Genomic DNA, 23,573 nt, shown 5'->3' on the forward strand with positions numbered 1-23,573 from the left:
TACTGTGCAAACGCTGTGTGGAAATCCTTTCTGCCGGTGTGAAAGTTTGTGAAACTTTCCCAACTTTGGAGTCTTGTTTGCTCCTAATCCGACATATAACTCTTTTTCTGTCAAACTACTTCTAAGAACATTGGCAAAGACTTAACTGTTTACTACCAGAACTGTGCTATCCGATCCAAGACACTGAACCATTGACTTTGGCCCAGGCCTATTGAATTCAATTGCCTCTTGTAGTGAACTGAAACTATTTGCCCTGCATCTGAAAGTAATTTCGTTTTGTTTCATATAACCTTTGTCTTTCTACCCCTTTTGAAAGTTACTGAAGTGCCATTTTGCTCCCACTTCAGGTGAGTCTAACTTGTTCAGAAACTTATTGGTTGTGTACTGTAGTGTATTGTAGTGTGATATCGAGCTGCTTCTTGCTAGTGGAATGTTTTCTAACTAAATGTGTAAATAAATGTATATTCTTTTAACAAGAAACCTTGAGTAAGTGTTTGTTTGAACTACTGTGATTGCAAGTCCTGTGTGTAACATCTTGTACTGCACATCCCTCTTGAGATAAGTCTGGCTGCTCAGCCACTGCTACCACATTACTGTGTAGCACAGGCTTGTACCAAAGGTGAGATTGTGCTTACACCTGTAGTCTTAATTGTGTGTAGTCTTCCCAAAGTGTACTGCCTGTATTTCTGCCTACCAATCTCCCCGGCATGCTGTTTAGGATGTTTGTTTGCATGTGTTAGGTAATGAGTGCCCATAGTACGGGATGCCGTGTGAGGGCGCTGCTTTCCCTGCGCTACTCTAAATTCATTAATTCAGTTATGAACCCTCACAATGGTACGTGTTATGCCAACCTCTGAAGCCTGAAAAGTAGATCCACACAAGCTTGAGATGTGGCCAAATTTGCACCGGACCTGCAGATGAACTGGCCTCCTGTTCAGAGGCACCAGTTTAATTGTATCCACTACAGAGTGTAATTTGCTTTCTGACTTTAAGAACATTCAGGCATGTAATTGCTATTTATACTATAGCTATTATGATAGCTCAGTGGGTTGAGCGTTCACTGCTGCGATGTGTGTCTGATCTGCAGGTTGCTGGTTTGGATCCCAGCAAGGCCAACTCAGCCTTTCATTCTTCTGATGTTGATACATGAGTACACACTGAGGTTGAGTGATATTAGAGCACTTCAGCATAAGTGGTATATGATAACTCATCATTATAATTTTGCATTGGACATCTTCTTGCATTCACAGTAATTTGGTAACATGGGCCTATACACACTGGTATTAATGATACATATGGTGATCCATTCTTGTATGAAATACATATCATATTACAGTGATAAAGTAACCATATGTCTCCTAGTGTATTTAGGAACAATGCTATGTGATCCCAGTTCCTGTTTTGTGAAAGGGGTGAAAGGTCATGTGTCATCGCTTCCTTTGATGTCACTTCGGGTTGGGGCCAAATGACATCACTTCCTGTGATGTCAACATAGGTCAAGGGTCGTGTGCTGTCACTTCCTCTACCCCAGGCATTTTGGTGAAATTACATCCCTGCATAACACCACTGCAAATGCTTATTGTTTCCTAAAGAACATGCATAACCACATTTGTGAACATCATTACTGCCTATCGTACATTTTATGGAAAACAAAAGACACGTTTGTGGAAGTAAATTCACGCATAATGTGCATGATGTAGACCGCAGTAGAAGTCCAGGTATTCACGCAACAAATGAGAGCCTGAGTTTATCCTGCCACAGCCCTCTTGGTGACTATCCCTGAGAGTGCTGTATTTCTTTTTTGGATATGACTTTTACAGAGAGGACTAGGTTAATTGAGGTGGAGTTGTTTTACCTCATATACTATTTGCCATTTAACATGGTCAGAGCTCTGGAGTGGGATGGAAGAGAATACCCTATTGGTTTAAGAAAGGCTATGTGGGAGAAGGTGGCCAAAAAAAGTGGAGTGCACACAAGCCCTCCGTGTATAATCAACGATTAGGAGTGGAGCACCGTGTGGAGTGCTGCAGAGAGGGCAGTTGACGACACCTTTGAGCGACATCTTTGTTAGTTTCCAGTGTTTCGTGCAGGGAGGATTTTCTGATGTGCACACAAGCCCTCAGTTTATATTCAACGATCGGGCGTGGAGCACTGTACCGAGTGCTGCAGAGAGTGCAGTTGGTGGCACCTTTGTACACAAGCCCTCAGATTAGGCACAGAGCTACATGCAGAGTACTACAGAGACTGCAGTTGGTGGCAGTTTGTGGCACAAGTGAATACAAGTGAGGTGAGAATTAATTTGATTTCTTACATACCTCCCTCCATAAACACATGGAGAAACGTGCATATAACCTTCACAGTCACTCCAATCAAGCCAACCATTCTGACTTAATGATGACCAGCTGAAGCTCACACAATACCCTCACCTCTGTCCGGTCACTGCAGACACGGCGGCACCCTGCTTCTTACCCCCGCCTACACGGACTGAGATCGTTGTTTTGTTCTCCCTTGTTCCCCTCCCTTTGCTGCGTCGTGGTCTGAAACACTTGTGTATGAGCGTGATACAAATAAAATATCAATATCAATAATAATACACAGTCGGATAAAGTCTTGAGCCCTGCCACAATGGACCTGAAGAACTCGAAGCACCCATACAAAGGTGGCAGTCGCCCCAAAAGCACTACCTCCTGGGGGTGAGTGCATTCTGCATCTCATAGCAGGGAGTGGCATTCCCGCGACTAATCCCCTGGGCAAGCTTACAGATGTACCCACCCCACCCCCCCACTCCCCACACGTTCACAAACACTGCAGCTTACTGTTATAAACGAACAGATTAGGTCCAGGAACTCCAATTTACCTGCAGATGTGTTACAAACTTCTTGTTTCTCTTCAGTACCCTTGACCAAAAGTATCATTGTGGAGTCCACAGTGAACATGTCCTTGATCGTTGTTAGGACTACTGAAGGAGACCTGGACAAGGTTACTGAGGAAGTTGGTTCCAGAAGGCCCGTTCCAGATCGCATACTTGATAGAAATCAGGCTCATGGCGGTAAAAAGACCCATCACAGCAAAAATAAAGTGTCGTTTAACTCGGCCACACCAGCCAGGAAAATGACAGACTTTTACCTACTTAAACAGACCAGCACCGTTCAGCAAAAAACGAAATGCCCTGTTAACGAGAAAGCTACTGAAGAGCTTGAACCTTCTGTGTATCCCAACTTTAGGGTTAGAGTTAGGGATAGGGTTAGGGGTTAGGGTTGGGGCTAGGGTTAGATTTAGGGTTAGATTAGGGTTACGGTTAGGGGTTAGGGTTAGATTAGGGTTAGGGTTAGGGTTAAGGGGGGTGTTTGTGGTCTGTGGAGGTGTTAGGGGGGAAACCTCCCCCAAAAGACAAAATCAACATTAAACCGTTACAAGGAGCTGGCCAGTTCCGATATTTCAGCACTGGACAGCTCCATGTAACTTTTTAACGTAGAAAAACAAGCATCGAAATGCTATCTTTTTGATTTAAAAGTACATATCCATTCGATGGAAAATTTTCAATGGATATTTGCTTTTAATGTAAAACATACAATTTCAATGCTTTTATTTTGGATGCTTTTTTTTCGATTGCATTGCATTGTCTTGTCAATGTTTTTTTTTCCGATGGAGATACCATAAATCAAGCAGAGCTACCATAAATCAGTCAATCTCTTCAGACGTTGTCCCCCTCTTTTCTCACCGGACATCGGTTAAGTCCTAATGACATAGCCTTGGATACGTCTACTGATATCTGTATTTCACAGGAATCCCCTCTTCTACACCACACTTTAAGAGAAGCTAATGATCAAATAACACTATCCTCTCCCTCCATCTCTGCTATGAACATGGTCCACTGTTCACTAGTACAATTGTATGACACTATTCACATGGAAGTGAAAGCCCACGCTCTCATGCTTAGTGAAATAATGCTGAGATTAGAGGATACGTGATGAGCCAGTGATAGGCAGGCTAATGTTTCAAAAACCGTGGAGAATTGTCTAAACAATACATCAGTATCTGCGCAAGAAGTCACAGAATCGTTGGTCACCCCTAAAGAGGCCTAATGACAGGAGGGATGATGCGCCAGTTTCAAAGCAGTGCAAGCCATCCTTCCCGCCATGTAATAAGAAATCAAAAGAATCCAAAAATAAAAGGAGTTGAAGAGGGGAAGGCAGGATGTGCCCCTAGTCCCAAAAGGCCCCTCAACAAGGAGAGCCATGCATTTATGATTAGAAACCTCACGATGACTCAGATACATCAGACATGAAGCAAACGTGCCGTCCACACATCTCCTACACACACACACACCAAACTACACGAAGAATATGAATGCACAGTTCTATAGTTAGAGAACCGTGGGACAACACGGCCGCCGATCATACAAATTTACAGCAATTCCTTCTGCCTCAACAATGGAAAACTACCACGAAAGATACTCACCCAGCAGACCTTACAATCCCACGGTGGTACGCATCCAACCCAGACTGAATGAGGAGATTCGAGATAGAGCTGGAGACGACTACATGGACCAAATTGAATAAACACTAAGAAGCCATGCATTTATCATTAGAAACCTCACGATGATTCAGATACATCAGACATGAAGCAAACGTGCCGTCCACACATCTCCTACACACACACACACACCAAACTACACGAAGAATATGAATGCACAGTTCTATAGTTAGAGGACCGTGAGACAACACGGCCGCCGATCATACAAACTTACAGCAATTCCTTCTGCCTCAACAATGGAAAACTACCACGAAAGATACTCACCCACAGCAAACCTTACAATCCAGCGGTGGTACGGATCCTACCCAGACTGAATGAGGAGATTCGAGATAGAGCTGGAGATGACTACATGGACCAAATTGAATAAACACTAAGAAGCCATGCATTTATAATTAGAAACCTCACAATGACTCAGATACATCAGACATGAAGCAAACGTGCCGTCCACACATCTCCTACACACACACACACACACACACACACACCAACTAGACAAAGAATATGAATGCACAGTTCTATAGTTAGAGGACCGTGACATATACATACTGTCTGCATGTTTATTATTTTGTCACTAGGCCTGCTTCAGCATCGCAGTAACGCAAGATGCAAGAAGAGTTTGTGCAAAAGCTTGCTGATGCCCACATGCAAATAACCTATGGCATGACAGGAGCACTCTCGGGACCTGCCAGCCATAACTGCATTAATGCATAGAACAATTAGACTGCATATACGAACAAAGCCAGACTAGGGCTCACTAACTTCAGTAGGCCACGATCAACCCAGAGATGGAACCAAAAGCCTTGCAGGAGCCTGTACAGTAGATTGCAGCAACAACAGTGAAGCCACTGCCAAGGTCGCAATGTTGCAAGCCGCATTGCTGCTCCTGAACTATAGTAACACCGGCTGCAGCAGCAGCAAGTTCTTCACAAAATACAATATAAATTGATTATCCTAGGCTCTCAAACTGTGGTCTACAGATACGTGATCAGGCCATGTTTAGGAGCTGCCAAGAGCACAGCCTGAGAAGTGCCAACTGTCCCACGACCCAGACAAACAACTGCAACAAAATAGTTACAGTTACAGTGAAGCGCTGCGCTGGGAACCAGAGCGCACATGGCATGGCTATGGGCTACATACTGTATACTGCTGACACATAGTTACACAACATCGATACATTATTAAATAAAGTATTGTTCACAGGTGTTTGCAGCCTGAAAACGGGATTTCACAGGATATTTGGGAGAGTTCCCAGGGTGTCCCATTACTGTAACTATTTTGCAGTGACATTTTTAGGGGAATGGCTGTCTATACCACCTGACACAGGCAGGGCCAGTTACTGACCCCTTCTATATGTCTTTATAGGGGACCTACTACTCAATAACCTATCACAACTCCAGATAGGTTTTTGAGACAGTTCCCAGTGATGACGTAAATTACAACGTCACTCCACTACAAAACTGGCCTGCGAGCCAGAGTCTGGTGAGATCTGTGTGGATGCCCATCCATGTCTGTGATCCCTGTGGTGTGTTTTGTATAATAAAATGCAATTACTCTTGCCTCTTGTGTGGACCTGGAATTCTTGATCAGGACTATGGGAAGGAGTTAGGCCTTCCACGGACTCGCTTCAGCGGGCCCCCAAAGCGGCTCGACCAGACCTGGGGGTCCACCAGAACATTTTTAGGAAGCCTATATTTAACAGAAGAAGTGTCTTCCCTAGCATGAGCAAGGAGCTTTGTAAACCTTGAGAAGGAGGGTTAGGTACCGAGGGTCGAACATCTACCGTCATGCAGCATCAACAGCGACCAAAGTTCTTAGGATGAAACCTCAGTACGCAGTAAGGATGTCAGAGCTTCCGGCCATATCGTCCAGCATGTATCACCTCAACCACTCTATGAAATTGATCTCTAAGGACTTAATCACAATTGACACCCACACACAAACGGATTGGGCTGTGAACGATAAGAAGCTCTTGCTATTGGCTAGAGCTCCTGGCCACTATGGCCCTAATTTCAGCTCACATTGTGATTTTGACCACTCTTTGAAACTGGTTTTAAAGGACACAATTGCAAATGATACCCAATCACAAACGGATTGGCCGGTGAATAACAAGTAGGTTTTGCTAACGACAACTTTTTAGCAGCCAGAAAGTAAATGGTTGCGAGATGAATTAAAGGCCACCTCAGGTCTGTCTCATGTTCGATCAAAAAATAATGGCCAAACAAAACAATTATTGTTGGAGTTTGACCTTAAAGGTGAAAATGAAGTTATTCTTAACCAGTCTAACATCTTGAAATTATTGTATGAGATTCCTAAGCTTTGGTTTCTTTTGGCTAGAGACATAGACCTGGTGGATTTCATGGTTACTGGAAGAACTAACAATACTGGAAGAACTTTGCAATGCCCTTGCCTCTCACTTAGTTTCAAAAACCCAGGGTATCCTGTCCACCCTCTCCACCCACACCTCCCCTCTCCCCTCTCCATCTGTGCTTGCTGACCCTCCTTTAGCCACCCCCACCATCCTTCTCATTGTTTCCTCTTTTCTACCCTGACGAGGTCGCTAGACAAGTCCGATCTATGAAAGCCTCATTAAAACAGGTTCATCCCTGTTTTTCTAAAACCATCAAGGACCCCACTGACACCCTCGCTCCGGCCCTTGCTGATTTTTGCAACCACTCCTTTGCCTTGGGATCCTTCCCCTCCACTCTGAAGCACGCCTTTGTGCATCCTCTTCTCAAGAAACCCACAGCTGATCCTTCTTGTCCAGCTAACTATCACACAATTTCCATTACTCCCTTTCTGGGCGAACTCCTGGAAAAGTTGGCCATCTCTCAGTTTAACCTTCATTCCAATTCTGTTGGCTGTCTCCATAACCACCAGTCTGGCTTCAGAGCTGCCAGAAGCACGGAAACTGCTCTCCTGAACATCCGTGAAGATCTGCTCTCCAACCTTGACTTTAACATTCCCCCTGTCCTCATCCTCCTCGATCTCTCTTCTGCCTTCAACATGGTCAACCATACCATCCTGCTCAACCATCTACGTGAAAACCTGGGTATCACTGATCAGGCTCTGGCCTGGCTGACCTCTTTCCTCTCAGATCGACCCTCCCAGGTCCAACTTGGGTCCTTCCTTTCATCTATCTTCCTCTCTACCTGTAGTGTTCCCCAGGGGTCTAACTCCCGCCCTAGCTTTTCAACCAATACCTGGCAACTCTCGCCCACTGCATTGCCACTTTCTGCTCAAATTTCCAGTGCTACGTTGACGACACTCAACTCATTTTCAGGCTTCCCTCTGCCACCTCCTCTCCCTCTCTCATCTCTGATTGCCTAACTGCCATTCAAGATTGATGTGCCACCAATGATCTTTGTCTGAATGCCTGAAAGACGAAGATCCTCCTAATCGGCACACCTTCACCATCCTTTCCCCTCATCGCTGGCCGGCCTCCCTTGGCTCTCCTCCTACCCCCACCTGCGTGGTACCATGTGATATTTTGGCCGCAAAAATATCGCGATGCAAACATATCGCCATATTTTTGCGGCGAAAATAACACATGGACCTTGCGGGGGACACCCCCGCAACCCCTGCATCATTTTTTTGTGTGCGGGGGACACCCCAGCAACCCCCGCACCTAATATTTTCAACACCAAAAATATTGCCTATGGCCGTTCCCGATCAACATATGTAAGGCGATATTTTTGGTGGTAAAATATTACCTGATACCACCTGCGGGGCTAAGAACCTCGGGGTCATCTTTGACTCCACCCTTTCCTTCTCCACCCACATCTCTGAGGTCTCTAAAAAGTCAAATTCCCTACTGCACCTCCTCAGAGGTACTCTGCCTTTCCTCTCCTTCCCCCAGAAGCTCAACATATCCCAAGCTCTGGTTCTCTCTAGATTGGACTATTGTAACAGCCTCTTTCTAAATCTACCTGCCTCTACTCTCCGCCCTCTGCAACTAATCCAGAACAGGACTGCGAGACTTGTCCAAACCTCAAGCCCTGGGATTGTATATCTCCAGCTCTGAAATCTCTCCATTGGCTCCCAGTGGATGCAAGGATTAAATTCAAAACTCTCTGCATTGTCTACAAGGCTTTCTGGGGCCTGGGTCCAAAATACCTTCAGCTAACCCTCTGCAAATACCTCCCCACTCGAGTTCTTCGCTCCTCTACCTCCAACTCCCTCAGGGTCAGTCGTTTTTCAAAGAAACGAGCTGGGGGTAGATCTCTATCTTCGGCTGGGGCCTCTCTCTGGAACAGCCTCCTTGCCACTCTAAAACTTGAGGAGAACATCTCTGGTTCCGGAAGCACCTCAAGTCCTTCATTTTTTCTTCTGTCTTTGCTCCCCCTCTCCCCTGCTGATCTGTTCTCTCTTGGCACCGTGCACCTGGCCACCCTCTGTCCTCCGGGCCCAGGTACCTGCTCACCCTGCCATCCTCCTGCACTGCCTCCGGGCCACCCCTTGCACTGGGGTCTGTATCTCTACCCATACAGCTCCCCCCTTTTTCTTCTGCACTTATCAGACCTACCCTGTCTGCTGCCTTAAACCTAGCACTTGCAAATTGCTGGCTGCACTACCACTGTTTGTTGCCTTTATTATTTATGTGTTGTTATATATCTGTTTCTCCTCTGCTTCGCACTTTCCACTTCTCCCCCCTTCCATGCACTTTTCCCCTCCCCCTGTCCCATGCACTTGCACGTGCTCATTGTCACTGGGCCTAGTAAGATCGCTGTTTTGTTCTCCCCTGTTCCCCTCCCTTGCCTTGCCTTGTCGCGCTCTGAAACACTTGTGTACGAGCGCGGTAGAAATAAAATATCAATATCAATATCAATATGGTCATAACAATGCACTCAGGAATAGCCTTTCAACCTCAAATTACTGAAGGTGAAGCCCTAAAACAGATGGACTATGACTTATTGCCTTACTACAGCCATTTGGTGCAGAAAGGTGTTATGATTACAAATAGTAATATTTTCCCTTTCAGCCAAACAAAGTAGTATGCAGATAAACTTTGTAACCTCCACATCAAGGGCTCTGATTCACCAACTAGACACAGGATGGTACAGATATTTGGCCCTGCAGCAGATGAGAAACAGGAGATGTCAGATTGAAGTTGGCTACCAAATATTCTCTCGGCAGAAAGACCACTGTTATGCAGTGTAGGGGAGTCAGTCATTTAGCAACCGGCAAAACCTATTTGTAGTCTTTTTTTGGAATGTGAGGGGCCATTACCATTTATTTGACAATCCGGAACTTGGCACCAAATTATATTTAAATTCCATAATTCTGTTACAAGAAGTATGGTTACCCTCCCCAAAAACAATAGTTGGTTAAAAAACTTTCCAACAACGTACAACTTGCGAGAATGGGGGCAGATAATCTGGTGAGTTAATTATAGCTGTGAAATCCAGTCTAATTGGAGAAATCCTGGTAGTCAATGATACATGTTACGGTATTTTGGTGATAGAAATGAAAATCACAACTAAGTCGAAGAGAATTCTACTCCTGATCAATCTATACTGGAACCCCTCACATTCCTCAGTTGTCTCCCTTAAAGGCTAATTTGCAGAGGTTTTAGTCACTCACGTGTGAAAATTAAAGCTGTGATGTTATTTTAGCTGGTGATTTCAAATCCATCTGTGGCCCCCTCAGCGAGCTCTGCACCCTTCCTAAAGAAACCTACTGGTAAAAAAAAACATGGTACCAAATGGATATCATTAACCGATCAGTCGGGCTTGGAAATGCTGAATGTGAACATACAGGGAGATCGAAAGAAAATTGATACTTGGTCTAATGGTATTACCTGAACATGCATCGATTACTTTGTTTTATATGATTTATTTATGGAATGTAATTCCTTCAAAGTAGACAAGACAGAATTGAGGGACCACCGCATGTTGGTAGCAACCTTTGACATTACACTGAATAGTCAAATCGCCTCAACAATGAACAATCTATGGGTAAATAACAAAACTAAACGCTTTAACCTGCCTCCCGAATAATGTAAAAAGGCTTAATTTTCCAGTCAAGAGATTCCATAACAATACTGCAATTGAGACAAGGTACAATATACTCCAGGTTGAACATTTTGTGTCTTTTATTAATACTCAACTGAATCCTTTCCACCCGCATTAAGACATAGTAACCTGTCTAGAAGACATACTTATGATCTCCTGGGGGCCAAAAAGAAAAGGGAATTGAAACAAAATTTTAAACTACTCAACTCATTAAAATCTGAAGAGGCCTTTAAAAGTAAGAAGGTTTGAAACTTGCAGCAAGGCTACAATAATTGGATAAGATCCCACTAACACATTTTAGCTCAAAAGGACAGTGAGGATATGTTGAGAGCCAAATTAAAAAAGAACTCATGCAATTTTTGTTAATTGATTAGGATGCTAAATACACCTCATGTGTCAATCCGTGTGAACCCAAACCCTGCAAATACCTGGGAACAGTGCTATGCAGACCTTTACAAGACACCCAACAACCTGGAGTCCCAAGCGGTTGGAGAGGAACCATGTGTATTACACTTAGGCCCTAATGTCCCAAGCACCAGGCTCTAAAAGATTTAGCAATTTCCTGTTTCAGAAAGCACCTGATGATTGGGCAGCCATTCGATTTATGGTATTCCAGGACATGATTTCAAAATGGAGAACTCCTGATAATGGAAAATCTCTAATATTGTCCCAATTTATAAGAAAGTAAACCAAGAGTGCCCAATGACCTACAAACCAATAGCGAGACAGCTTTAACCATGGAGGCCCCTTTATGTAGACAGTATAGATATGTCCAAACTATGGCAAAAATTTAAACAATTGGTCCTCCACGCAGACCTTTTGAATATCCTTATAAATATTTAGTCCGGGACAAGATTGTGAATTAGTGTTAAACATGCCGGGGCAAACCACAAGGCAGGCGGATACTGTGAATGGTTTGAGGGAGGGCTGTGTGTTAATCCCCTGCTCGTTTAATCTTTACATCTCTGACTTGAGAGAATCACTCTCAAGTGGGACTTCGTCTCCCCAATGATAGGCACAACAAAAATCAGCTAGTTAAATTATGCAGATGACGCTCTTCTAATGGACTACACTACACCCAGATAGGCCTACAGTGACTAATAAACTCCTTTGTACAATACATCACTGAAATCCATCTTAAATTGAACGCGTCAAAGACAAAAGTGATCAGATTCACAAAATGTCTGTCCAAAAGACACAGTTATAGACGGAGTGCAGGCGACGCCGCTCTGCAAACCACCAACGAATTGACTTACTTCGGGTATTGTTTGCAATTTTCGGCCACAAAATTACTTTTATTGTCGTGTTGTGGCCAAGGTAAAAGGTTTTATATCGCAAATGAAGCAGATTTACTTATGATTCGGCCGATTGTTGGTTCAACCTTTATACTAGAAACGTTGTGCCGTCCATTATGTGTGGGACTGTGATGCATCACCTGTCTGGTTTCATGGATATTCGGATGATTGAGGGGAAACTATGGAAAGGGACTATGTCCTTACCGAATTGTATTCCCATTTCATCATTACAGCATCAGCTAGGAGTGACATGGCTCCTAAATTGGTGTTAGTGGAGAAGAATACAACTCATAGAAATGTGCTCATCCCCCAAAAAGGTACCCTTTACGAGAATCTAAATTGCCAGATGAGGACTGATAAGATAAGCTGCCCGATATGTCATTTTTAACTGAAAGTGGAAAGGATTTTGGATTCTAGCATGATAATAAAGTCACTACTGATGGGAAAGCGCCTGTGTGGGTCCTCCCACGCATTCGATAAAAAGAAAGAAGGAAAGAAGGAAAGAAGGAAAGAAAGAAAGAAAGAAAGAAAGAAAGAAAGAAAGAAAGAAAGAAAGAAAGAAAGAAAGAAAGAAAGAAAGAAAGAAAGAAAGAAAGGAAGGAACTGGGGTCAAGCTGGGGGCATCGTCATATCTTTTCTACCTACCTCTCTTATGAGGGATCCTACAGGGGGCCTCTGTGAGGGGAGCTCTGCAATCAATGAGTCTTGATTACAAACAGACCTGTGGGACGTCCCATTCTTCTTCTACTCGTCCTGCATGCCAAGCATCATTTGCTTCTTCCAACTCAGTTCTTCTCTGTAGTCGAGGTGTGGTTCGACTGTATAATGCCTTTTCTTAGCTCTGAAAAAAACAAGAAACCAAATACTTTAGCTGTGAACGTCAAATTGCTTCTTGTAGAAGGAAAGGAATTGCTGCCACCTCTCTGTGGAATGGTATATTGTCTATGGTGATGTGTAAGTTAAGGGGAGGCCACCTGTTCTCTGTGTACGCAAGTCACAAAAAACAACCTATTTTGGAGAGGTGAACTGGGTACACAAGTCTGTGCAGACTGCTATCTGTTGAATTACACAACCAGGAGAGTCATGACTGACTGTCCCTCCACTTTGACAGGGAAACCATAACTTTCACGAATGTATCCTTTGGCAAGCATCTCCAATTCCTCATCACCCTCAGAACCACATGGAAGCCTGGGTGAGACAACAATCCCCCTGCACTGCCTTGATTTCTTCTGGGGCACAGTAGCTGATATCCATAGGTTCTGGGCAGAGGCGTTGCTAGGGGTGGGCTGAGAGGGCTATAGCCCCGGGTCTTTTGGTTGTAGCCCCGGATAGAAGCTCAGGGGTTACAACCAAAAAGGCTAGCTAGCCCCATGTCCCAACAGTCTGAAAATTAGCCTAGCCCCGGATCTTTTCCAGACCTAGCAACACCCCTGGTTCTGGGTCTGCTGCACTGCCATAGGCTCCCACAGGTATAGCATTTAATATGCAGTTTCTCTGGCCCCAAGGGGCAGTGTACTGGGCTTTGGACATCGTACCCTAAAGAAGCAATGGGCTGGCTTTGGACTTGGTGCCAAAGTTTACCATCCGTGGCCAACATCCCTAGATCTGTTGTAGTTTCAAGACCATCACTAGTGATGTTGGTATCTTCAACAGCCGTTGTCTATTGTTGCGCCAACTAGAAGCCTGTAGCTAAGTAGATGGAGATTGCTAGGCACAGCTGGTAGGGTTCTCTATTTTGCAGATTGCCAGTCACAGCTGGTAGAATTCTCTATTTGGCAGTTATAGGTAGGTTTGCAAATAATTAAATACCTGCTCCATAAGAAGCTGATCTTTTGTTTCTTTCAAAATTAGACTGCCCTCCCACTCCAACAATTTGAAGCATAGTCAGTGTACCACGTGGAGTGGGGTCTCAGGTGATAATAGTACTTCCCTTAGAAGTTGGTGATGGTACTTGCAAGCTAAACGTGCCAGTATTCGATCTCACAGGATGTCTTACCAGGCCTGTCATTCTACATATGTGTTATGCTGCTTTCAAATTGCTTGCACATGGGTGCACAACATATTAGGGACACGGGGTCTTGTCCCACTTGACTGCCTCTGCAATTCTTTCAAAGATCCTAGAGAAAACCTCATGGTAATCTCCCAGTGCAAATTTGTGAAGCAGGGTCACCAGTGGGAAATGGGCCTGGATGAACTGGCTCTTTTTTATTTATTTCTTTATACATGTACAGCAGCGCACACAGCCCATGGGCATCTTGGCACTAGTTACATAGGTTAAGACAGGGAGAAAAAACAGTGCACTGGTTAGTGGAAGAGGTGCGTTTTAAGTTTCTTTCTAAATAACAGGTAGGATAGTTCAGCCAAAAGGGACGGGGGAGGTTCTTCCAGAGGCTAGATGTGCACACTGGGAAACTGGAGCCTCCTGCTCTTTTGCAGTTGAATCTTGATATCATCAGGCAGTGTTTGTAGGCCACTCAGTAAGACCTTGTGGGAGCTTGTCTTTTGAGCTTCTAGGAGAGGTAAGTCGTGCATGGTTGAATAAGCAGCGACGGGTGATGGAGAGATTCTTGAATTTGATTCTCTCTCTGACCAGGAGCCAGTGTTACCCTGATTGTATCTTGAGTGTAGTCGCCGGACAAGGGGATGAAAATGTGTGTGGTACTGCCGTATTTTGTGTATGATGTGCCAAGGGTGTCAAGGAGGCCAAATAAAGACTTTGTATAGATATTATAGAGGGTGGGAGGGACACAGGAGCCTTAGGGAACACCACAGGAGATAAGTGTGGAGGCAGCTACTGTGTTGCCTGCAAAGACTCTGGAGATTATAGCAGATAGGAAGTGAGAGATCCATTTGGCGGCATCAGGAAAGAAGTGCGTAGAGGTTGTGAGGGCATTGTTATGTGTGACTTATAGTTTGTTCAAGTTTTTTCTGAAGTGCCACAGTGTTATGAATTACAATAGTCCACCTTGAAATGGATGAGTGCTCGGGCAGCAGCGAGGCAATTTTCCATGGAGAGGAGTGGTTTACTTACAGATATCAGCTTTGTGGCATAGGCTGAGGTTGAGGCGATGTGGTTGATTTGCTGGGTCACGTTAAGGCTGGCATCCAGGTAAACATCAAAAATGTTTACTGCAGAAGCGACCAACATTTTGTGGCCATCGATGATGAATGATTTGAATGCGTTGTCTAGTTTGGTGGGGCGGACTAGTGAGCCGATGAGAAGTAGCTCTGTTTTTTTTATCATTTAAGCAGAGGCTATGCAGGGCCATCCATGTTTGAATGTTTTTTTCGTAAATGGTGTTTACACTGATTGTATCTTGAGTGTAGTCGCCGGACAAGGGAATGAAAATGCGTGTGTCACTGCCATAGTTTGTGTATGATGTGACAAGGGAGTCGAGGAGGCCAAATAAAGGCTTTGTAAAGCCCAGGAGCCTTAGGGAACACCAGGAGCCTTAGGGAACACCACAGAAGATAGGTGTGGAGGCGGCTACTGTGTTGCCTGCAGAGACTCTGGAGATTATGCCAGATAGGAAGCGAGAGATCCATTTGGCAACATCAGGAGAGAAGTATGCAGAGGTTGTGAGGTGATTCCACAGTGTTTGGTGGTCTCCAAGGTTGAAAACCTCTGAGAGGTCAAGGAGGAGAAGGAGGGAGAGCTTTCTGGCATCAATTGCATCATCCAATAGTTTCTTTAGGTCCAGAAGGGCCGTCTTAGTTTCATGTCTAGGTAGTCTTGAATTTGGAGGTAGGCCACTCTGTCATTAATTTTCAGGAGGAAGGGAACAGTAGTTATAGGATAGTAATTGATCAGAATCGTTGGGTCTAGGGATGATTTTTTGAGCAGCAGTGAGATCCAAGATTCTTTGAGGGTGGTAGGAATGGTGCAGGAAGCAAAGGACGAGTTGGTGATGGCGATGCTGGGCAGATGTCACCAGATGTCACCAGAATGGTTTAAGACCCTTAATTATGGTGGCCACGAAAGGGAATGAGATGGGTTGGAATTGGAAGAGGGGGATAGTTGTAGATGTATAAGGTTGGAGAGGCAGAGGAAAGGCTGGTATTGTGTAGGAGCACTTGATGATAATTTTGGCTTGAAGCTGAGAAATGTTCCCAGTGAAAGTGTCTTTGACATTGCCAAACCATGTGTTGTCTTTAACCACTAGAGCTGGTGTGGTCATTGGGGTTTCTATGAGCATTAGACAGTGCATTAGCAATTCTAACGTTGTAGTGAGTGGCTTTGGCTGTGTGAATACTTTGCTTGTATTTTCTTGTGATAGTGTTTGTGGTGGTAGGGTTCTCCTACCAAGCAGCTTCAGCAACCAATTTTGTGTGTGTGTAAGGCGCAGAAGTCAACAGTGAACCACATGTTGTAGTGTCTGACGTTTTTTGCTTTGCAGACTTTGGGGGGGGCTAGGGTTTCAACCGCATTCCCTAAGACTGTGTTGTAGTAATACACCAGAGGCAGCATCCCTCAGATGGTTGAGCAAGGGGAGGATGTGAGCTGCGCATGCTATGTGCAATATTAAGGATCATAGAGGGGGGGCAGTGTTTGTTGCCTGTATTATTGATTTACTCAGGATAGGGATGGAGTAAGTAATTATATGGTGGTCTGACCATAGGCAGGGGATATTTGAGTGGATAGCTGTGCTGCACCCGTGATCCAGCAGCCAGTCAAGGATACGTCCTTGGGAGTGCTTAAGGTTGAGGATGCGTTGGGCGCAGCCTAAGTCAGAGGTGGATTTAGTCAGAGCTAAGGCTTCTGTGTCGGCCAAGTCAATAAAGCAGAGGTTGATGTCCCCCAGGCTGATGAGTTGAGTAGTAGGTTAGAGGTTCGTGGCTATAGGTTAAGAGACAACGTCTTCAAAGGTTATGATTGGGCTTGGAGGGTGGCAGAGAAGGTGAATGTTGATGGTTGAATTGGGGCGAGCATTTACGTTTAGCAGAGATGGATTCACAGTTATGGAGCTGGGTTGTGCCCACTTGGCAGAGTGGGAAAATGTCCTTGTAGAAGTATGCTACTGCTTCACCTTTTCTGCCTGTTCTATTGAGGCATTGGATGGTGTAACCTGCAGGGACTGCAACAGAAAGTGCATGGCCAGCTGTTGGGGCGAACTGCGTTTCTGTAATGGATAGGATGTCAGGCTTATTCAAGGTGATGAGGTCAAGGATGTCAGGAGCATGGACCTCTAGGTATTTAGCATTTAGAAGGATACACCTAAGGGGTGGTGACCGTGTGCTGTTGGCTGCTTTGGCAGCTGCAGTGTTGTCTTGTTTACTTAGACAGGCTGTGGAGACAGGCGAGTTATGTGGAGTGGTGCGAAGTCTGAGATTTGCGTTCCGTGTTTCTGTTTTTGGAGGGAGCAAATCCGGTGTGGCCGGAGAGCAGTTATGACCTGTCAAGTTGTCAAGGCATTCTGGGAGTAGACGTGGAGCAAAGGTAATGGTGGCAGTGATGCAGGCAGGCCCAGCTGATTCAGGTGCACTTAAGGCTGAGTCTGGTTCCAATAGGACAGCGAGGTTTTGGTTGTGCTATTTGGCAGTCTTGTGTTTGGTTTTGATGGCCTATTAAAGTGAAGTGATTTGCTATCAGGAGGTTGCACCGGAAATGATTCAGGTGTGGTAGCCAGTACCTGTTTGTTGGATTGGAGGTGGGAGGAGGTGGGCTGCATCATCAGGCACAATCGTTGGTGAGGGTGTATGGCAAGATGGTATGGAGCCAAGCTCCCGTCTGCTGAGGTGGTGCTGGGATCCTCAGCACTAGGATGCACAGTAGGTGTGCAGGCAATATAAGTATGCAAGTAACATGTTGGCTAGGCTTGCAAGGTAGGGTGGCGCTGTGTTCCTCAGCACTAGGCGGCAAAGGCTTTGTGCAGGCATAGGGTAATGTTTGGGTTAAGGATACACACTGCAAATATGAGTGTGTAGGTTTTTAAACGGAGAAGGGGGAAAGAAAGTTTTGGACTTGTGCCGGCAAGGGGTGCTTTCTGGATATAAGGCGCAAATGGAGATGGCACCCATTACCGCTAGTGTCAATGTCTAGCTTTTCCATGAAGCTTTCAAAGTTGTTGGGTGATTGCTGCCCTGTTGCTTGAACAGTCACTTGATCCATACACATTTCTTTCATTAGATCAAACACCTCTGCTGGGGAAAAATCTTCACCACGGACTGTAGGCTTTGGTATCCTCTGCAGATCATTCCTGTTCAATGGATTTGGATTAATCAGGTTGGACATAATATTGTGTTTTAGGTCTGGCGGCTTGCAAGGTGGAAGTCCTGATTTCTATCTGTAGAACTTGTGGAGAGTTCTATGTTTTTATACAGACTATCTTTTGATACAATTTTGTCATATCCATTTGGTCGACCACATTCCACTGATTTTTATTGTTGGGGCTGCTCTCCTTTTTCCCCTATCTTTACCCCACGTCGCTTTATGCACCCTGCCCCCATAATCTCCTACCACACCAACACACACATACGTGTGCATGGCCACATTGAAGACTAGCAAAATATAGTCTATGTTACAATGACATACCCTTTTGGAGCTTGTCTTGGCTGCTCCTCAATCTATGGTCCTTCCGTTTCATTGGTTCCCCTCTTCGAGGCTTCTGAAAATGATGGTGTACGAACTTCCTCTCAGCTCTTCACAGGGCTGAGTTTAATGATGTCAGTTTCATCATGTGAAATCTAACTATGTTCTTCAACCCTCATTCCCCCAAACTGAAACTTAGGCGGTTGGATCGACCATGAAAGTAGGGGTGGGATCACACATTAGGAGGCCTAAGCGGACTGATCTCACATCTGGCACCACATGTCACAAAGTAGATGGGCATCAATCACTGAGCCATAGAACAATATGCAGATAATGTGTCCTTCATTAGGGAATCATTACACTTTTAGGTCAACAGATTGAAAGGGTTTGTTTTTGTATTTTATTTATTTGTAGAGCGCACCAAGCCCTGAGGCATCTGGGCGCTTTTCGTACCAGTATGTACAAAAAAAATGTTGCAATACATGGTTACAATGAAATAACATATGTTACATAAAGGTGTAGTTACAGGACATGATTATATACAATACAAGAGGTATAACAGGGTGAATTTACAGTCAATCATTAAGAAGGACAGCATATCTAATTCTCTTGTGTGGGGAGCCATGCTTTTGCCTTTTTTCTGAAGATATGTAAGTATGGTTCGGATCTTAATGTTAAGGGGAGGGAGTTCTACTTCTTAGCTGCCAGAGTTGGGAAACTACTGCCTCCAACCTTCTGGAGTTTGAATCTTGGTATCTTGAGACAGTTTGATGGTGCAGATCTGGTGGGGCGATCTGACGAGTTGCGAGTGAAGTTGTTAGTCAAGAAGCTAGGAGCTTGGTTCACAAGGCACTTGTGAGTTAAGCATATAGTTTTGAAGGCAATTCTTTGATTGACCGATAGCCATTTCAGGTTGTGTCTATATTCAGATATGTGTTGTGATCTGGAGATGTTTAGTGCTGATCTAATAGCGTTGTTTTGTATTACCTGCATCTTTTTTAAGTTATGTTGGTTGGTTCCCAAGTATGGAGCATTACAGTAATCAAGTTTTAATTGCACTAAAGCTCTGGCTAGGGTTATACAGTTAGGTGTCGTGAGGAATGGCCTACAAGCTGTGATTAATTTACAGGTGTAGGCCGTGGATGAAGCTAATGCATTGATTTGTCCAGAGAAGTTCAGTGTCGAGTCAATGTATATGCCTAAAGTTTTCACTTCCTTTGAGACCTTGATGTTGTACCATCAATGATAAAGGAATTAAATTGCTCATCAAGATTATTGAGTTTGGTTTGGGAGCCTAAGAGGAGTAGTTCCGTCTTATCGTCATTTAGACAAATTCCATGCTTAGCCATCCAAGCTTGGATAATGGTGTATATGTCATTCAGTGCATTCATGTCAGTAGTGTAGTCTCGTCAGTGGGATGAGTATTTGGGTGTCGTCGGCATAATTAGTGTAAGTGACACCCAAATAATCAAGATCATCAAACAATGGTTTTGTGAACACATTATATAAGGTAGGGGAGACGCAGGATCCTTGTGGGACTCTGCATGAGACTGGTGCTGGTTCAGCGCTGGACGAGGGTGCGAATACTCACATTGATCTATTGTTAAGGAAGGATTGGATCCAGGCGTTAGCTCTGTCTGAGAAATATGCTGCTGAGCTGAGATGGTTGCAGAGGACTTGGTGATTTACTAAGTCAAATGCAGCTGACAAGTCTAGTAGCAAGAGGAGGGCAAGTTTTCCATTGTGTTTTGAGGTCAATCAGGGCCCTTTCAGTGCCATGTTTGGGTCTGACCCCAGATTGTCTGAAGCCCAGGAGGTTATTTGCTTCTAGGTGTTCTTGGATCTGCAGGTAGGCTGCTCTATCCAAGATTTTCAGTAGAAACAGCACTGTAGTAATGGGTCTATAGTTTTTGGGGATATTAGGGTACAGGGTAATTTTTTTTTAGGAGTTGGAGGACCCAAACATCTTTTAAGTCGGGACTGAGCTAGTTTCAAAAGACGTGTTAATAAAGGACATGATGAATGGAGCCAGTTCTTTGGCTGCTCCTTTTTTTTTTTTAAACTTTGGTTTTATTGGCATTTTAAAGAATATAACAAGCAGGCAGTGTTTGTAATCCTCAGTTGTTCACGATGCACTTGCCCAGCAAACTCCCCCCCCCCACCCAACCGCCCCCCCCTTCAAACCCCCCCTCCCCCCACCCCTCGTTTTACCAACTCGAACCATGACATAGGGAGATTTGGACTTTTCTTTTGCGTCGATTACTTTGGTAGTGAGTGTGAGCGTCGGCATTCTCTGGTGGCCGACGGCCGACCGAATGTCCCCGGGCCGTGGGCGCCCATTCCGTCCATGGGGTCCCTGGTACTTTATGGTACAGTCTTTCGGCTTAGTCCCCCCGAGCCCCGCTCGGCCCCCCCTCAGGCATCAGTGCACATCCCATCCCCAGGCCTCCCTTACCCCCTGCCAATTTTCAAGGAATGACCCAGAATCATTGTTCACCATGGCCGTTAGTTTGTCCATTAAAACAAGTTTTTCAATTTCTTTAGCCAGTCAGCCTTGGACGGGGTCTCCGGGCTCTTCCATTTCTGTGCCAATGCCACTCTCCCTGCTCCTTTAATGATCGGCGCAGGGCAAATGTCACCCTGACATCTTCAAGGTTTTAGTTTCGAGATGATGCCCTCGACCTCTTTAATGGAGAGGGGGAAGAAGTTGAAAGGTTTGACGTTGTTTATGGGTGTCATGGGTGGGGTTGAATGGGAGTTGTGCCGGGAGAGGCTGACTTTTTTTGCTTCTATATTTTCTTGTAGCATTGTGATTTTCCCCAGTAGAGCATTCTGGATACTGGTGCACCAAGTAGCATCTTTAGTGCATGAGTCTGGTGGTGGGACTGGGGATTCTAACTCTTTGATAATATTAAAGAGTTCTTTTGTGCTGGATTTGGTATTTATGATGCAGTTGTTGTAGGTGTCTTATTTTGCCTGAAGGATAGACTCTTTATAATTGAGGGATGCTAGAGATAAGTTGTCTTTGTTGGTGGCTGAGTGAAGGCTCTTCCACAGAGCTTCTGTGTTTCTTTTAATCTTGCGTAGGAATCTGAGGTGTGGAGTGAACCACGAGTTCAGGTGTGCCACGGGTTTGGCTTTACGCAATTTAAGTGGAGCTATACTGTTAATGGCTTTGAGTAGGGTGTGATTGTAGATGTCTACTAAGACGGTGGGGTCAGAGTAGGTGGTGGGGGCATTGAAAATAGGCTGTAACCGAGGGAGTAGTTTCTCAGCTGTTATATTACGATTATTTCTCGTGTGTAGAGCTGGGGCTGAGATATGAGGTTTAGGTTGGTTACTTTCATTTATGGTGAATGTGATAAGGTGATTGTTCGACCATGCGCAGGGCGTGTAGTCAAGAATGTTATACATTATATCAAATTAGCACCTGGCGGTGGAGGTGTGGTGGCCTCCCAGTCAATCAGGTGGCTCGGTATGAGGTATTTAACGCATGTAAAAGCCCGCCTCCAAGCCTAATCAGTAGCAGTAGGCTGCCATGTTCCCTGCTGGGATTCAGGTACCTGCACCTTCCCCTCCTTCCTCCCACCTCCCAAAGTCCTCGAACTTCAATTCCCATATCCCCCCGTCCACCACCACCCTTGCCTCCCATAGCTTGCACCATGAAAAGGGAAATGGGACTATGTGTAGCTCCCTTCCCCCTAATCCATGACATGGCCGGCATCTTGGTTTGAAAGAAACTGTAAACATGCCATTTCTCAGCATGGAAAAAAAATGATTAGCATTCGCCTATAACATTCCAGGATGCTAATAGCAATAAACCCCGCGCTTGAGCGGCATTACTCGGTTCAGACAAAGCCCCTGGGCTCTCAGTAAGGGCTTTACTTTGCCTGGGCCTGAAACCTATGCACCGGGACATTACCGTACCAGATAATGCCCTCCCCAGTTTAGGATGGATTTATTAGTTAAATAAAAGGTCCAGATGCTTTTCCCCAAAAGGTTCTGTGCAGATTCTGCATCTGGGTGACTGATCCTGCAAATGTCTCTTTGTAACAACAGTTCCCAGTCTCCTGATAAGCCCAGGTCCTCGCCTCTTCCTTATGGCTTGTCAAAAACAAATGAAGATTCAGTCTCTGGTTGAAGTGTCTCTTACACTTCTGTTTTTATCGTCATCCTTATTGATGTTCTTGAACTTATATCACCTGGGGACCAATTCCGTTGGTGACGTTGTGCAGTACAAATACCTTTAACATTATCATTAACATCTCTGAGGCAAAGCACTTGTGGTTGCCCTGCTGTTATTGGCACAGCTTCTTGTGTGACGAAATGAAACAACAGGGGCCTATGTGACAGCATCACGGCCTAAAGGTTGGAGTGAGAGCAGGGCAAGAGTGGAGAAATTGACTTCCCAAGCTTATTCTACCTCCTTCTTTTACGAATCCAGCACAATCTCCTCAAAGCCTGACTTCCCTCTACTCTCCAATGCCAACCCACAAGCTCATGCCATGCTCTTCAGGACCACTAATATAATTAAACTCTGCATGACCATGTATAATTCAGGAAAGTTTAGTCCATTATATAATTATCACACCCACCCTCTCCCCTCCACTGGATGCCATACTAAATTAGCTCGGGTGGGGAGATTCTTTTCTCTAACTGGCCTGTTGTTTCTTCCAACTTTCATTAAGCATACAGCCAATTCCTGGCTCTGACACCTCTGTCAGCGGCCTCAGCACCACCAGTTCTCCTGAGTGCTCCTCATAAGGAACTCATACAAATACCGGGAACTCTTGAGCACATCCCAAGGCCAGCACACATCCATAACTTTTAAATGATACAAACAACACATTGCATTGTTAACTGACAATATATTTGTCTTGTCCAATATAGACACACCTTAATTGTTTTCAGGAGGTTTTTTGGTCTAAACCCATACTACTAAACATACATCTCAGCAAGCACTACCCCTCAGCTTTATGTTCTCTCTCCCTTTTTTGTCACCTAAGTATGTCTGTTTTGCACCCCATTTCCCATCTCACACTTACCCTCTCCCAATATTCTTTTTTTTACCCCACACACATTGCATGGTCCACACCCTGGGTGGGATCACAATTCACCCATATGGACAAGCTTCTGGTGTTTAAGACCACTACAGTGGTAATCCATGCAGTGCAAAATCCAAATAACATAAGATAACATACC

The sequence above is a fragment of the Ambystoma mexicanum genome, chromosome 1q (genome assembly GCF_040938575.1).
Source record: "Ambystoma mexicanum isolate Mex_15411 chromosome 1q, UKY_AmexF1_1, whole genome shotgun sequence".
NCBI lineage: Eukaryota > Metazoa > Chordata > Amphibia > Caudata > Ambystomatidae > Ambystoma > Ambystoma mexicanum.